The sequence below is a fragment of the Anabrus simplex genome, chromosome 9, assembly GCF_040414725.1.
Source record: "Anabrus simplex isolate iqAnaSimp1 chromosome 9, ASM4041472v1, whole genome shotgun sequence".
NCBI classification, from domain to species: Eukaryota; Metazoa; Arthropoda; class Insecta; order Orthoptera; family Tettigoniidae; genus Anabrus; species Anabrus simplex.
Genome location: NC_090273.1, coordinates 89,319,309 through 89,335,032, shown reverse-complemented (window position 1 = coordinate 89,335,032; position 15,724 = coordinate 89,319,309). Strand labels below are relative to the sequence as shown.

The following is a 15,724-nucleotide window of genomic DNA, read 5'->3' as shown; positions in this document are numbered from 1 at the left end:
CAGCTTGTAAGTTATTAATACTGCTCTACCATCTCTTGCTGGGAAAGGTTAGAAAATCAAAGAGTATGTAGCAGGGAAGAGTCTTCCTCTATGATCATTAGAAGTATGAACTCTCTGGCCTGACAGGCAGTAATCAAACATGGCTGCTTACAATGACATTACTCAGGATGAAAATCACATATCAGAATATTATGAAAGTACTGCTAAGTACAGCATGTACTGCGGGTTAAGATAAGCCTTCACCTGCAGTTACTAGAGTGTATAACAAATGCACCAGTGTAGCATGGGTCCACTAGTTATGATTAAAGTCATTAAAAAGTAATCACAGATCTTTATCTTGTGCTTATTTTCTGAAATTTTGCCACTCCTCCTTGAACCCCACCATATTCTGTTATTCCCATTTTCAGACCAGGTATATGATCCTTAATTTAGGCCACAATTGCTTCCCTCCCAACCGCCCATGCGGCCTACTTGTACCGATTTGACTCCATGCCACGTTAAGGGTGTCAGGACTGGTTAGAGGTCCACCATGTGTCACCTTGTTATCTACAGGTCTTCCGGCAGGGCAGCGTCCAATTGATAGGAGAAGAACTAAACCAGCTGTAGTGCAACGGTGTTTCATTTGTTTTGTTCTGCTTTCCTTTTACATCCTTGCGTTGTTGAAAATCTCCCTTGTATTCCTGAAGCTTTAAATAATAGCAAGGTATCTTCCCTCTCCTGCACCTCTGTCGAGTGAGATCATCATACCATAAAGGCTAGTTACATTAGATAATCTTACATAATTATGTTCATTCCATCATCAACACTAGAAAATTCAACAGATTTAAGCTCAATTTCATTAACAGAGCTAATGATGTTAAATGGTATCACTATTCCAGAGCAATAACTCTGGTTGCATGACCATAAACTACTAAGAGTTGTGCAGGGCTAAACACTAAATATCTTTGTCCAATTTCATAATGGCACTGGTACTAGAAATATGATAGTCCCTCAGATTATCACTAAGTTCTTCGTTACTGTACTTAACTTGTACTATCATGAAACATCTCGCTCTTGGAAACAATTTTTCCCATCAGTATTGGACTTACGATGAAATTTTGAGTTCCTTGATACTACCAACTTGTACTGTGGCACTCAAACGTCACAGTTCGAAAAAATTACACGGGCTGAGATTTAGATATCTAGTGTAATGTGAATACAGGTACTGTTTGGTGTCTGTACAGTACAAGTATAAGGAAACTTATCTTAAGTTCCAAAGCCACTGTATGGAGGATTCAAGGCTAAAACTTGTTAGGTCACTGTAAGAGGAAGACAACAGACCCAGCAAGTGTAGCTGCCCATAGCAAGAAGAGAAAATTAGAGGAGAAAATGTGCGTGGAAACAGATGCACTAGCAGACTGGAGGCATTAAATGGATGATGACGATAATGATTACTGGCATTCTGTTAAAGAAGAAGATACTACTACCTCCAGGCCTGCAGACTTTGGGTACTTAATGGGGGCAGGTGGGCATGACTAACATGGAAACAATTATCACAAACAATAAATACAGTAATAACAGGATAATAGAGCTTTAAGTCTTATGTATGGAGATTTCAAATATATTCAAATGAAAACAGAAAAAAAAACTTGATTCATAAATATTATGTACAAAGCTATCAAGAAGAAATACCAGTAAAAAAATATCGAACTTGCTTCATAAATATATTTTCTGAATAAATGTCCTATAACTGTATATTGTTCATTTTATAAAATAACATGTAAACAGCTTTGCCACCAGATGTTCCGCATGGACAGTCTCCATTGGGAAATGTAGATCTGTGAAGGAATGCCCGCTTCCTAATCTCTTTTGTTGATTTAAAATATTATACCACCTTCTCCAGATGTAACGCCTTACCAGCCTCCTTGTATAGGCTTGCATGCAGAAGGCTCGATGAAAGTAATCTCTACTGTCCTGTAGTTGTAGGGAAACAAGCCGTAAGTGTTTTAGGGCCTGTCAAAAACCTCTCAGCTCAAGAAGTTGTCCCGGGAAGGTCATACTTTTAAAAACTTGAATAATTCTGAAAGCAAATCAATAATACTGGCGTACAGCCTCCGGAGAGGCCTGGTGCTGGTCCTTTTCTATTAGATGGCCTAGGCAACCTAACATGAATTCAACAAAGTATGAAGACGACACACATGCACACACAGAGTCCCAAAGCCAGATGAATTAACCAGTTAAGGTTAAAATCCCCGATTCTGATGAGAATTGAACACGGGACCCTCTAGACCAAAGGCCAGAATGCTAACTATTTAGCCAATGAGCCAGACATCCTTAAGATGAACTTTTTTCGAAATGATTGATAATGTCCTTTAAGTTATCCATTATTTTTCCTATAATCAGCAGTGACAGATGAAATATTCCTCTGTGAAGGAAGAGACTATCAGAGTCTACATCATATTCATGGAGTCGTAAAATTTTGTCTTCTGTTTCAGGTGCAGATTCATAATGATTTGCAGAGCTACAGAACCTCCACAATTAAAGATATTATATTTAGCAATGCGATGAGCAATCCCATTCTTCATATCATGCATTGTTATCGAGCCAAACATCAATACCCATTCATTTACTGGTGTTCTGGCAAAATTGCTTAGGTCTGTAAACGGCAGCACAGTAGGGTGTCTCGATACTCCTATACAGCCTGCTTTATAGCCACTAGTTTAGCACAGAAAGGTGTTATTTTTTTTTTTTGCTAGGGGTTTTACGTCGCACCGACACAGATAGGTCGTATGGCGACGATGGGATAGGAAAGGCCCAGGAGTTGGAAGGAAGCGGCCATGGCCTTAATTAAGGTACAGCCCCAGCATTTGACTGGTGTGAAAATGGGAAACCACGGAAAACCATTTTCAGGGCTGCCGATAGTGGGATTCGAACCTACTATCTCCCCGATGCAAGCTCACAGCCGCGCGCCTCTACGCGCACAGCCAACTCGCCCGGTAATACCAATATTTGTTGAAGTTGCCATAAGAGTGTTGTCATAGATTCACAAACTTTGCAGTCAGTGTGGGTGTTACCTTCTGTTATTGACACATGTATATGATAAGCTTAGTTATTTCGTATGAGTAAACGTGCCTGTTCACTCTTGTTTGACAAGTGGTATTTTGTATAGAACTGTGAAATTAATTAATAATGTTATGCTTATAGATATGTTTGAAGTTCTAGTAAAGTTTACTTTTCTCTTCTGTTTATGCAAGTTAAATTTTTTTGTGACACCATAAGTCAACCACCTTGTGCACATTGTGGGGGTGAGCAAATGCATGAAGTAGGGATTTGCCCGTAGGGGTGACATACAGCGGGAACTCTGTGTACCTCAGGACCACTACGGTAGCTGTGAAGGCAATTCAAGGAACCCTGAAAAGAGACAGCTAACAGAGCACTGATAGAATTCGTCAATGGCAGATGCAGCAGAGAAGCAGACATTTGGAAGGACAAGTCTGCCTGATGAGGCAACCCTCTTCCCGTGGGGTTACAGAAATAGGGGGAAACCACTGCATTGTGGTGAAGAGGGATCTTCAATGGCTACGTGAGGCAACCCCTACAGAAAACGGCAGGTTTGGAGGCTCAGGTAGCACCCCAACCACTAAGCTCGGGTGCTGTGGGCTAATTACTTGCACTTATTAAAGGAACTGAAGTGAAACAACACCCGACGGAAACCCCGATGATGAACTTTAGCCCAAAACACAAAATGAGAATTGGTTGTTGAAATGTTAGAACTTTGACAGAGGATGGTAAACTAAAGCAGGTTGAGAAAGGTATGCAAATTATGGCTTGGAAATTTTTGAGGTTACGTGAAGATAACGGAGAGATAATGACTCAAAATGGGAATTATTCTGGACAGCCTGGGGAGGATGCTAAATGGAGAAATGGAATTGGTATATTGTTAAGTGGGACATCTAAGAACAGTTTAATTGGATGTAGTCCCATCTTAGATAGAATGATGACAGTTAGTTTCCGAGATAAAATTCAAAATGTAACAATAGAAGTTTGTTATGCACCAATAGAAGTATCTGAAACGGGAAACATGGCTTAGATGAAATGAATGATAATGGAGAGGGATTTGCATATTTGTGTGACACCCAAGAAATGGTGATTGGAGGGATCATCTTTCTTCACAACAGGTGTCATAAGATTACACGGATATCACCAGATCACAAAATACAAAATGTGATGAAAATGTAGCTTTTAGTAAGAAGTTTAGAAGATCATTGACAGATTTGAGGAACAGAAAAGGAGCTGATGTTGGTAGTAAACATCATCTAGTAGTAGCTGAGTTTAAATTGCAAATAAAGGCTGCATCAAAGATGTTTACAACAAGAAAAAGGAGATTCAACACACGAAGGTTAAACAATGAAAAGAGGAGGAAAGAGGTGTTGAAAAAATGATTTGAAGTCTCTTGAAATCTCGAAGAAGCATTGAGTGTGGAAAGAACTTGGGAAAATGTTAAGAACACTTATATACAAATGTGTGAAGAAGTAATTGGTTATAGGAGCTATCAACAGAAAGGCTGGATGTCGGAGGGAATGTGGAACTTAACTGAAAAATGTAAAGCGGCAAAAGCTATATTGAATCCAAGCAGAACAAGACAACAGAAGTCAGAAGCCCAAAGGAAATATTATGAAATTGACAAAATGGTTAAAAGGAGTGTGAGAAATGATAAAAGAAGATGGATTGACCAGCAGGCATAAATTGCAGAGCAAGCTGAGAAAAAGGGTGATATGAAACAACTCTATAATATTACAAGGAAGTAGTCAAGGGGAGGTTATAGGAAGAGTAAATGAGTCAGGGATAAACAAAGAAATATGTTGTTATAACAAGAAGAACAATTAAGAAGATGGCATCAGTATTTTCCAGAAATTTTAAACAAATATGATGGAAATGAGCAGGAAATGCAAAAAGAAATAAATGTAGGCTTAGATAGTGAAGACTCAAGAATGAAGTTAGACCCCCCAACAGGCAGTGTATAATGAATAATGTTGTGGAGCAGCATGGGTCCACTAGTAAGTAATTCTGGATTGTCTTCCTAAAAAGTATTCTCAAACTTTGTCTTGGGCTAATTTCCTGAAATTTGGCTACACCAATTCAATCCACGCCATGCTGTTTTTCCCATTTTTATACCAGGCAGATGCCTCCTATTTCAGACCATGGTTGCTTCCTTTCCAGCTAATCTCACAGTCTGGAGGTAGTGATTTGATTCCTGGGCAAATTAAAGGACTCAGGGATGGTTAGAGGTCCACCAAATGTGCTTTTGTAATATACAGATCTTCTGGCTATGTAGTGTCCACTTGGTAGGCCAAGTCAATTATGGCTGTAGTGCAAAGGGTTTTGACATGCTTTTGTTCTGCTTTCCAGTCCTAGCCCTTTTCAATACGTGCATTGTTGAATATCTCCCTTGTTTTTCTGTGGCATTAAATAATAGCAAGGCCTCTTCTTTCTCCCATAGCTATGTCAAGTGAGATCCTCATACTGACAGTTATAAAATAAAGCTAGTTACATTAGTTAATCTTACAGATGGTCATTCCATCATCAGCAGAAAATCAAACAGAATTTAGCTCAATTCATTAATAGAACAAATGCTGTTAAACTGCATCATCGTTCCAGAGAAATCTCTGGAGTCATGATCATAATATACCAAGAGTAGCGTACAGCTAAACACTGAAGATCTTTGTCCATTTTCATTACAGCACTGGTACTAGAAATATGATAGTCCCTCAGACCATCCCTAAGTTCTTCATTACTGTACCTAACTCGTACTACGAGGGCCATCCGGAAAGTATTACCCGTTAGCACCGCATTAAGCGCCGACGACTCGGGCAGCCGCTGGGCAAGGTCAGACCGCATCAGTGGCTTGTCTGCCTGCTCTGTGCGAGGTTGCATGACGCTAGCTTAGCCTGTGTTGTGTCTGTGATCGTTTAAATTGTTTAAACAAATTGAGAACCCCACCAGGTGTGAAGTGAGGGCCGTGATTAAATTTCTTAATGCACGAAATGTTCGACCTTGTGATATTCATCGCCAATTAACGGAGGTGTAGGGAGACAATGTGATGGACGAGTCGTTTGTTCGGCGCTGGTGTCGCAACTTTAACCTGGGGAGGGGGAATACACACGACGAGGAGCGTTCAGGGAGACCATCTGTCAGTACAGACCAACTGCCGAGCGCAGTAGACAAATGCGTGAGGAACGATCGGCGCGTCACCATTGATGAACTCTGTGAACATTTCCTAATGTGTCTCGAACAATTGTTCATGAAATTGTCAAAGACCATCTGCATTATTCAAAAATCTGTGCAGCGTGGGTTCTTCGCATGCTTACAGAGGAGCACAAAACCAAGCGTATGGCTGCAGCACAGACGTTTCTGGGATGTTATTCCGATGAAGGAGACTCTTTCCTTACTCGCATCATTACTGGGGATGAAACATGGGTTTGTTATGCATCGCCTGAGAGTAAAGGACAGTCAATGGAGTGGCATCGTGCTCATTCAACAACCAATTCAAAAAAAATTCAAGACAGTTCTGTCCACCAGGAAACTCATGGCAACCATTTTCTGGGATTGCCGAGGTGTGCTGCTCATTGATTTTATGGCCCGTGGAGACACAATTAATGCTAATGCGTATTGTGAAACATTAAAGAAATTACGGCAGGCAATACAAAATCGACGGCAATGTCTGTTGTCTACAAGCATCATTCTCCTTCATGATAATGCCAGGGCTCATGCAGCTGTGATAACACAACCACTTTTGCAGCAATTCAAGTGGAAAACCTTCGACCATCCCCTGTATAGCCTGGAATTGGCCCCTTTGGATTTTCATCTCTTTACTAAGCTTAAGGACTTTCTGGCGGAAAAAAGATTTGACAGCGATGAAGAACTTAAACGAGCTGTGACTACGTATCTCAATAAGCTGGCGGCAGAGGACTATGATGGTGGAATACAAAATTCGTCCCACGTTTTGACAAATGCCTAAATTTGCTTGGAGATAATGTGGAGAAATAGTGTAAAGTATGCTCTTTCAAATAAAAAATGTATATTTGTTAATATTTACTCCTGTGTCTTTATTGTGCAAATGGGTACCACTTTCTGGATGGCTTTCGTATAATGAAATGTCTCGTACTTGGAAACAATTACACGCATCAGTGTTCGTACTTATGAAGAAATTCAAGTACCTTGATTCTGCCAACCTGTATTGTGGCACTCAATCATGTCACAATTCAAAAAATTATATGAGCCAAGATTTGGACATCTAGTGTAATGTGAATACAGGTAATGTTTGTGTGTGTTCAGCTCCAGACATAAAGGAAAATCAGTCTTGAATTCCATAGTCACTGTGTAGAGGATTCAACTCTAAAACTTGTTAGGTCACTGTAAGAGGAAGGTGACAGAGCCAGGAAGTGCAGCTTGGTAAAGCAAGAAGAGAAAATTAGAGGAGAAACTCTGCATGTAAACAGATGAACTAACATCCATTGAATGGATGATGATGATGATGATGATGATGATGATGATGATGATGATGATGATGATGATTACTATCTGTTAAAGGAGAAGATACTACGAGTACTACTATTATTTTTATTATTTTATGAAATACTTCCTCTCATGCAGAGGCTGCCTTGCGACAAAGTATACTTTTACATTTAATTAGAAGCGAAATAGATATTCTGTACTTGAGAAATGTTGAAGGTAACCTAATTGTAACAGTGATTTCTTAGAATTATCAGTGAGCCCCTTAAGGCTATGATGGCAATCTCCCGTAACGTTGTAACTGGCAGAGTCATCTGTTTCCAGAAATTAGCGGCAAAAGTGGGAATCGTTCCCCTTGCTCCAATCACAGACCTACTATGTCGATTTCCTCTAACTGGTATTTCTCCCTGTAGTAAGGAATTTTTGGTAAGTATATATTCCTCTTCTCTAGGTTAACATCTGAGGGCTGTGACTTATGGCTTTCAAAGCGAATTGTGGGGTCGATGATGTAACGTCTCTTCTTATTCTTGAAAGCAATGATGTCAGTCCTTCTGTGGCTTCCGTTGTTCGCTAAGCCATGAACCTCTTCAAATACCTGGAAACCATGCTCTTTTAGCGTCGCCGCAATTAACGAGCGGATGTTATGATGACGTGTATTCCTTAAAAGTTCACCATGAGGACAAGATCCCAGAACATGCGCAAGAGTTTCAATCTCCTTGAGGCAGCGCCTACAAAGTGAATCGTTCCGAGATCTTCCAGGTACCGATCTAACTGCTGAAATGTTTGCTGTCATCTTCATTGCTTCACGCCATTCACTACATAAGCCTTGATGGTCTCGAATCCAGGAGTTGGCAGGAGTGTATTCATTGTACAAACATACACCTCTTCCTTTCTGCTGTAAGTTGCACCACTCACTGAATGCCCTTTCTCTCAGTACTCTTCTCACTTTCCTGGCATCTGTTATCTCTAGGCGTGGATGTAGTAAATTGTCAGATGGAGGGACATTGAGGGATTGCAGTGAGAGAGTTATTTCTTCTTTCAGATTTCTTGTAGCACGGATGTATTCATCACCTGAACTTAATAGTACCTTACAGATGTTAATGTGCTGAAGATGAGCTTCCCAAGTGGTGCAGAAGAGTCCCAACCCCTTATATTTTTTCTCAGTGTAGACCATTCCATTAGGAATGTCTGCAGGTATTTGAAGAATTTCCTTAAGAGCACTTCGAATTAGTATGTCTGTATCAGCAAGGAACTTTTTCGGAATCTTCTCTGGCTTGATAGTTTGGAATGGGTATGCAAGAGATGGGCATATAACTGTGTTTATTACTTTAAATTTCTGGTCAGCGTGTAATAGTGGAGAAGAAACCAATTTCTCCATTTTATTCTGTAATTTTTTAAGCTCCTGTGTAGGTTGAAAAATTATTTCATTTGAAAAGTTAACTCCCAGATAGCGGATTGTTTCCCCACGTTGCAAACTCGATATGTTATAGCTCTTAAATTCAGCTGGGTCTTCGATTAATCTTATGTTAATTTTAAGGACACTTCCTCTAAAGCATTACTTTGTCAATTTTATATATTTTTCATCTAAACAGTGTTATGTGGCTGAAGATGTTGATAATATACGAAACATGTACCACTTTTGACCATTAAAAATTGCCTTAAGCAATCATTGTATCGACTAGGTGGAAAATAAATAAATACTTAATTGTGAATTTAACTTTCCGCATTCGATGCAGATTGCCGTAGATTTCACTGGGTTGATATAAAGCCCTATTTCATGAAATCTCCTTGTGACTATTTTCGAGAGCTCAAGTGCTGCTGTTCGACTATTTCCTATGACAACCAAGTCATCAGCGAAACCCATGATCGTTAAAGGTGGAAGATGTGGTACTAAAGAAAATCCATAGTGGCTTGTGAGAGAGTCTTCAGTTCGTTTAAAATATGATCTTTTCTAGATTGTAGAGACATGGAGAAAGAGGTGAGCCCTGCATAACACCCCTTTTTAGGCTTAAGGTGGATGTCTTTCCAGTTACAGTTTCTATTTTTGTAATGTTTCCTGTCTGGAGATTAACTTTTAGTTCCTTTAATTTCTCAGGTATTCCTAATGTCCTCAAGGTCTCATGTAAATGAAGGTGCCCAATGTTGTCGAACGCCTTTCTGACGTCTAGAAAAATCACTGTTAGGTCAGTTTTGTTCAGGTTCGCGGAATTTAAAACCGAATCGAGTGTAGAAGTATTTACATGTGTACCGGCTTAAGATATAAATCCCCGTTGTTGTGGATTAAAAGCAACGTATTCTCTCAGGCGTTTATCAAGAGCTCGCTCAATTACTCTCCTAACAACAGAAAATATTGTGATTGGTCTCCAGTTTGCAATGTCATCAGGGGCACCTCCCTTGTGTATAAGAACGGTTCTTGCCTTTCTAAAACACAGTGGTACCTGTCCTGTTTGAAGCATACGAGTGGCTATTGTGGCAATTATCTCGGAAGCGATGTCCCTTTAGATAGCTCTAACGATGACGTAATCAGGTCCAGGTGAAGTGTCCACCGCAATTCTACTTGTTGCAAGCTGTATCTTTGGATATAACATCATTAAACGTGTCATTGTAAACCATTTGTGTAGCTTCACTCATTTTTGGGGGATAATTTTCTCTCACTGAATTATTTTCATGTCCTAATATTTCACGGAAATAGCCATATACATGTTGAGAATTAATCAGACATCTTTCATTGTTTTCATGAAGGACAGGTTCTAACTGCTTTCCTACGTTGATTGTGGAACTGAAATTGAGTTAACTGATATAAATATTTACTTTGTCTTTTTTCTCTATCCCTATTAGCGGACCTTTGCGGATTTGAACTTTGTTTATATCCTTTTTCCGTATTAACATACGATTTCTTTTTACGCGCCTTGTAAAATTTCCTTGCTGGGTGTTTAGGCCCAGGCAAAAAATCAATTGCAGTGGACAGAAACTTTAGAAAGTCTTCTACAAATAAGAAAAATTCAGAATCATTGATGTCACCTTGTAGCTTTTCTCTCCATATCACCATTTGCTCTTGGTAGTACGAGTTATGTGTGTTTTGTTGTTTTATTTCTTTTCTAGATTCATGCCCTTGTTCTGCAGATGTTCCTGAATTTATTTCAACACTTACTTGGTGGTTTGATTCCCCAGCTATCTGTCTGTTCACTAGCCGTGTTAGGTGTTCATTCGGATGTGCTTTTGAGATATGAATATTGACCCCCCGAGTGGACTTAAACAGTTGCCCGCAATGGTTACACACAGGCTGAGAGGAATTACTTTTGTCATTAGCTGAAACATTACTTCTGTTTGAATCATCCATGTCAATGCATGATGTGTCAGCAGAGGTAGGCCTATATAAACTTCGGTTAACCTTACTTACGTGATCACCAGCTGATCATTCAAGTGCTATGGTAACTAAGCACTATAAGTAAATAAACAAATATGGCTTCCCAGACTGAAGATGTATGCACATTCAATTTGAAAAGATTATATCAAAACATATGCTGAGGAAAACACAGATAACATAGTATCGGATTAAAAATCAATATAAATAACCACAATCATAATCCTATTATGCTGAAAAATACATAACTTAAAAGATTAATCCTATAAAGGCCACATGCAATGTCCTTGGCTAATACATTCTTCATGGCATTATGACTACTACTACTACTACTACTACTACTACTACTACTACTACTACTACTACTACTACTACTACTATGACTAAAGGCATGTGAAATGAGGAACAAATTTTATTGTAAACATTCCTATACATTAACAATTATCACAAACAATCAGAGAAAATAGAACAATAATACAGTTTGTAGATCAAATAAATTTTTGAATGAGTCTTATGAATGGAGATTTCAATTATATTCACAACTATACAGAAAAATTAAACTTGTCTCATAAATATTTTGAAAAAAATATCTTAAATATGAAGCTATCAAAAAGAAACACTAGTAGGAAAGTAGAACTTGCTTCATAAATACATTTTCTGAATAAATATCCTGTTTAAAGTATGTTTTTAATTTAATGATACGAAATGTTTAAAGCTCTACCACCAGAAGAAACGCCTGGACAGTCTCCATTGGGAAATGTAGTTTTCCAGCTGTAATGCCTTACCAGCCTCCGTGAATGCTCAAATGCAGAAGGCTCATCAAATGCAATCTCTACCGTCCTGTATTTTTATAGAAACAAGCTTTGAGCATTTTAGGGCCAAATAAAGCCTCTCAGATGTCACAGCAGCTCAATTTTGAGAGATGAATGAAAAGAAAGGTGGATGTCGGCTATATCTAGGCAAGATCCTAAACTGGGACGCTAGTGGAATCCGCCAAACACAGACCAAACTCAACCCCTTGCTTACTAATCTTTGCCCTTTCAGACAGATATGGTTTATATATTTTAAAAATTGTACATGACTATTAAAGTAATAAATTTACCATAAATTATGTAAGCAACTATTTTACTGTTGCCGCCAAAACAATGGTATTTCAATGTATTGTCAATGGATTATGCCACTCATTAAATTAATTTCAGATAGACATGGAGAGGTTGTTGTGGTACTTACTTTGAAGTTCACTGCTTTTCTTTTTTTTTTTTTTTTTCTTTTCTGTTTTTCCCCTCCTGAACTTCTGAAACAAGGAGGAAGATGCATTTGTTATTGAGGCCTTATGACACATTGCAGTAGACATGAGGACAAGTTCTCAGTGAGGGACATTATTGAGTAATTAGTGGAGAATAAGCAAGTGTTCAGATCGTTTGAATAATGAAAGTATCGGGAGGGATCCAGGAGGACAATGATGGCTATGAAAACAAAAATATGGTAGGTGTTGCAAACGTAACACCCTATGAATCAGAAGAGAACAACAAGTGACCAAGGGAGGTTGTGAGGTAACCCAAGCTCTGAAGTATTACCACATTTGGTTACCAATTATGAAAAATATCAATAGATAGATAAAGTAGTATCACTTAAAGTAGCTTATGTTTCTTTCGTTAATTAAGATGGGTATATTAAAACATTTACTAAGAGATTTCTCCGGTTTGCCCGGCTTTTCTACTGGACTGATTAGCTTCATTCTTCACTAATCTCTCTTTAATTTCCTGGCAGTGAATTTGAGGTCTCTTGAGTTCACTTAACTTACACTAATCCTAAAATCGAATCACTAAACGACTACTCTAATAATTGCTGGCGAAGGCTTTCCCTTAGCTCGCAATATATTATGTACTAAACGGGTTGATCATATTTAAGGAGTAATACGTTTACGTAAAGATTGAAAATGAGAGGTGACTAAAGGGCAAACCTGCACTTTCAACCAAATTTGGTACACATATGATTATCTGGATAAAAATACTGTGGTGGGGTGGGACTTACCAAGCACCCAATGGGATGTAGAGAGGAGGGAGGGAGATGTACAAATAATAAAAGAATGACCTATGTTAGGGTTGATTCCAAACTTTTTGGAGTCTCGGAGATGAATAGTGATTCTCCGGATGACATTTAAGTAAAAATTCAGCCACAATTGGCAGGGGGGAATAAGATGTGGTGGAAAATAAAATATCCAAAATGTTCAAGATCATGTATGAACCTCTGCATGTTTCAGCATGGCTCTAAACCAAACTTGGTACACATACTTACGTCACTCCATCTGGAGAATAATACTGTTTGGGTAAGACACCCCTAGCACCACTCCAGTTGTGGCTTGGGTGTTAGTGACATGTAAAAAACCTTCGAGAACAACAGATATTAGTGTCAAAATCTTTACTTTTGGGAAGGCTGACTTTTTGAAGAGTGACATATTTTTATTATTTATTTGAAAGGATCATCTACTTCCTCGATAATATGGGCTGCAACAAAAATTTCCACGCAAAACAAAAGGATCTAAAATAAATTTTAATTTAAACAAGAGGACCCAAGCTGCTCCACAGCATTCATTATAAATATGTCAGATAACTGTTCTTCATACACCTGTCGCAGTCAACTTGTTTTGCCTGCCTTTTTCAATGGTTTTAATTAACATATGTAATAAGAAGTGTGTTATGGTATGTCGCAGTTCTTAGTCAGAATTAATCCATTCTGAAGTCATCATGCCATCTCCTTGGTAAAAATCCATCCATATATCATCTTTTTCTTTTTATTCTGCAGTTCTGGATGTAAAGCTTGGTATTCTGTAGTAGAAGACAATGGTACTTTTAATTGCAGTTCTTCTATATAGAACAGTTGTCTTGTGAGCTCACAGGTTAGTCTCGAAGGAAAGTTTTTTCCCTGGCAGAGAATTCTTAAGATACATGGCCTTCACTCTTTCTAGCGTAGCTACTTTATCCTCTGGTAGGTGTTACCAAATAATGTCTAAGGCATCATTATGTCATGATGGGGTCTGCGTATACATAGAATCTTTTCACTTAGCAGCTTGAAAGTTATTAGTAATGCTCTACCATCTCCTGCTGCGAAAGGTTAGAATATCAAAGAGTACGCAGCAGGGAATAGTCTTCTTCCATGATCATTAGAAGTATGAACTCTCCGGCCTGACAGGCAGTAATCAAGCATGGCTGCTTACAATGACATTACTTAAGATGATATTCACATATCAGAATATTATGCCAGTATTCGGGAGATGATAGGTTCGAACTCCACTGTCGGCAGCCCTGAAAATGGTTTTCCGTGGTTTCCCCTTTCCACACCAGGCAAAAGCGGGGGCTATACCTTAATTAAGGCCATGGCCACTTCCTTCCAACTCCAAGCCCTTCCATGCCCCATCATCGCCGTAAGACCTATCTGTGGAAAATTCTAAATTCCCATGGAGGGAATTAGATATTTTTCACCAACAGAGCATGTCAAAAACATATCAGATGTAAGGCTTTTCAGGCGTTTGCTCTATTAACCAGCGTTTCGTCTTAGGTCTGACACTAGACTCGTCAGTGGGTAGTGTGACACATCCCACTCTGACGAGTCTAGTGTGAGACCTAAGACGAAACTCTGGTTAATAGAGCAAACGCCTGAAAAGCCTTACGTATAAGACCTATCTGTGTCGGTGCGACATAAAGCAACTAGCAGAATATTATGAAAGTACTGAAAATACTGCTAAGTACAGCAACTATTGCAGGTTAAGGGAAGCCTTCACCTGCAGTAACTGGACTGATCATTATATTACTTTATTTTATGATTGCGCGAAGTTGGCTGAACTTAGAGACCTCACAGTGTCTCAAGATCCACCGGCAGGTAATTCTGGGTAGAATAAAACAAAAATGAAGCAAATAGGTACAGTGGAACGAAGAGACATATTTGCCAAAGCAGTTTTTAGTAAACTCTTAATTTATAGATACGCAGCTATAACTCTAAAAACTACAAAACTGTTTGTAAAATACCAATCAACACCATAATAAAAAATCTACAAAATTTCAGTTTCACTCTTAATGATAAAAGTTAACCTACAAGAAATGTACCTGGGCAACACACTAAATAATTTCATATCGACACATTATCTGACTGAGGTATAATAAATACTGCAGAGTAGCATGGGTCCACTAGTTACAATTAAAGTACTTAAAAAGTTATCACAGAACTTTATCTTGTGCTTATCTTCTGAAATTTCACCACCCCACTTCGAACAACACCATGCTCTGCTTTTCCCATTTTCAGACCAGGTATATGATCCTTAATTTAGGCCACAATTGCTTCCTTTCCAACTGGCCCTGCAGCCTACTTGTACCGATTTGATTCCTGGCCACGTTAAGGATGTCAGGACTGGTTAGAGGTCCACCACGTGCCACCTTGTTATCTATAGGTCTTCCAACAGGGCAGCATCCATTTGATGGGAGAAGGACTATACTGGCTGTAGTGCAATGGGGTTTCATTTGTTTTTGTTCTGCTTTCCTCTTACATCCTTGCATTGTTGAAAATCTCCCTAGTATTCCTGAAGCTTTAAATAATAGCGAGGTATCTTCCTCTCCTGCGGCTCTGTCGAGGGAGATCATCATACCGTAAAGGCTAGTTACATTAGTAAATCTTACAGATGATCATTCCATCATCAACACCAGAAAATTAAATGGATTTACCCTCAAATTCATTAACAGAGCTAATGATGTTAAACACTATCACTATTCCAGAGCAATAACTCTGCTTGCATGATCATAATCTACCAAGAGTAGTGCAAGGCTAAACACTGAATATCTTTGTCCATTTTCTTTATGGCACTGGTACTAGAAATCT

The 15,724-nt window shown here is 38.9% G+C and overlaps 1 protein-coding gene across 2 annotated transcripts in view; it reads right to left on the bottom strand.

Moving 5' to 3' along the window:
* LOC136880879 (uncharacterized) overlaps positions 1-15,724 on the bottom strand; it is a gene marked incomplete in the record, with an annotated part of 321,955 nt that overhangs the window by 220,879 nt on the left and 85,352 nt on the right. For both annotated transcript variants that reach the window (XM_068229264.1, XM_068229265.1), the window contains 1 exon segment: positions 12,086-12,149.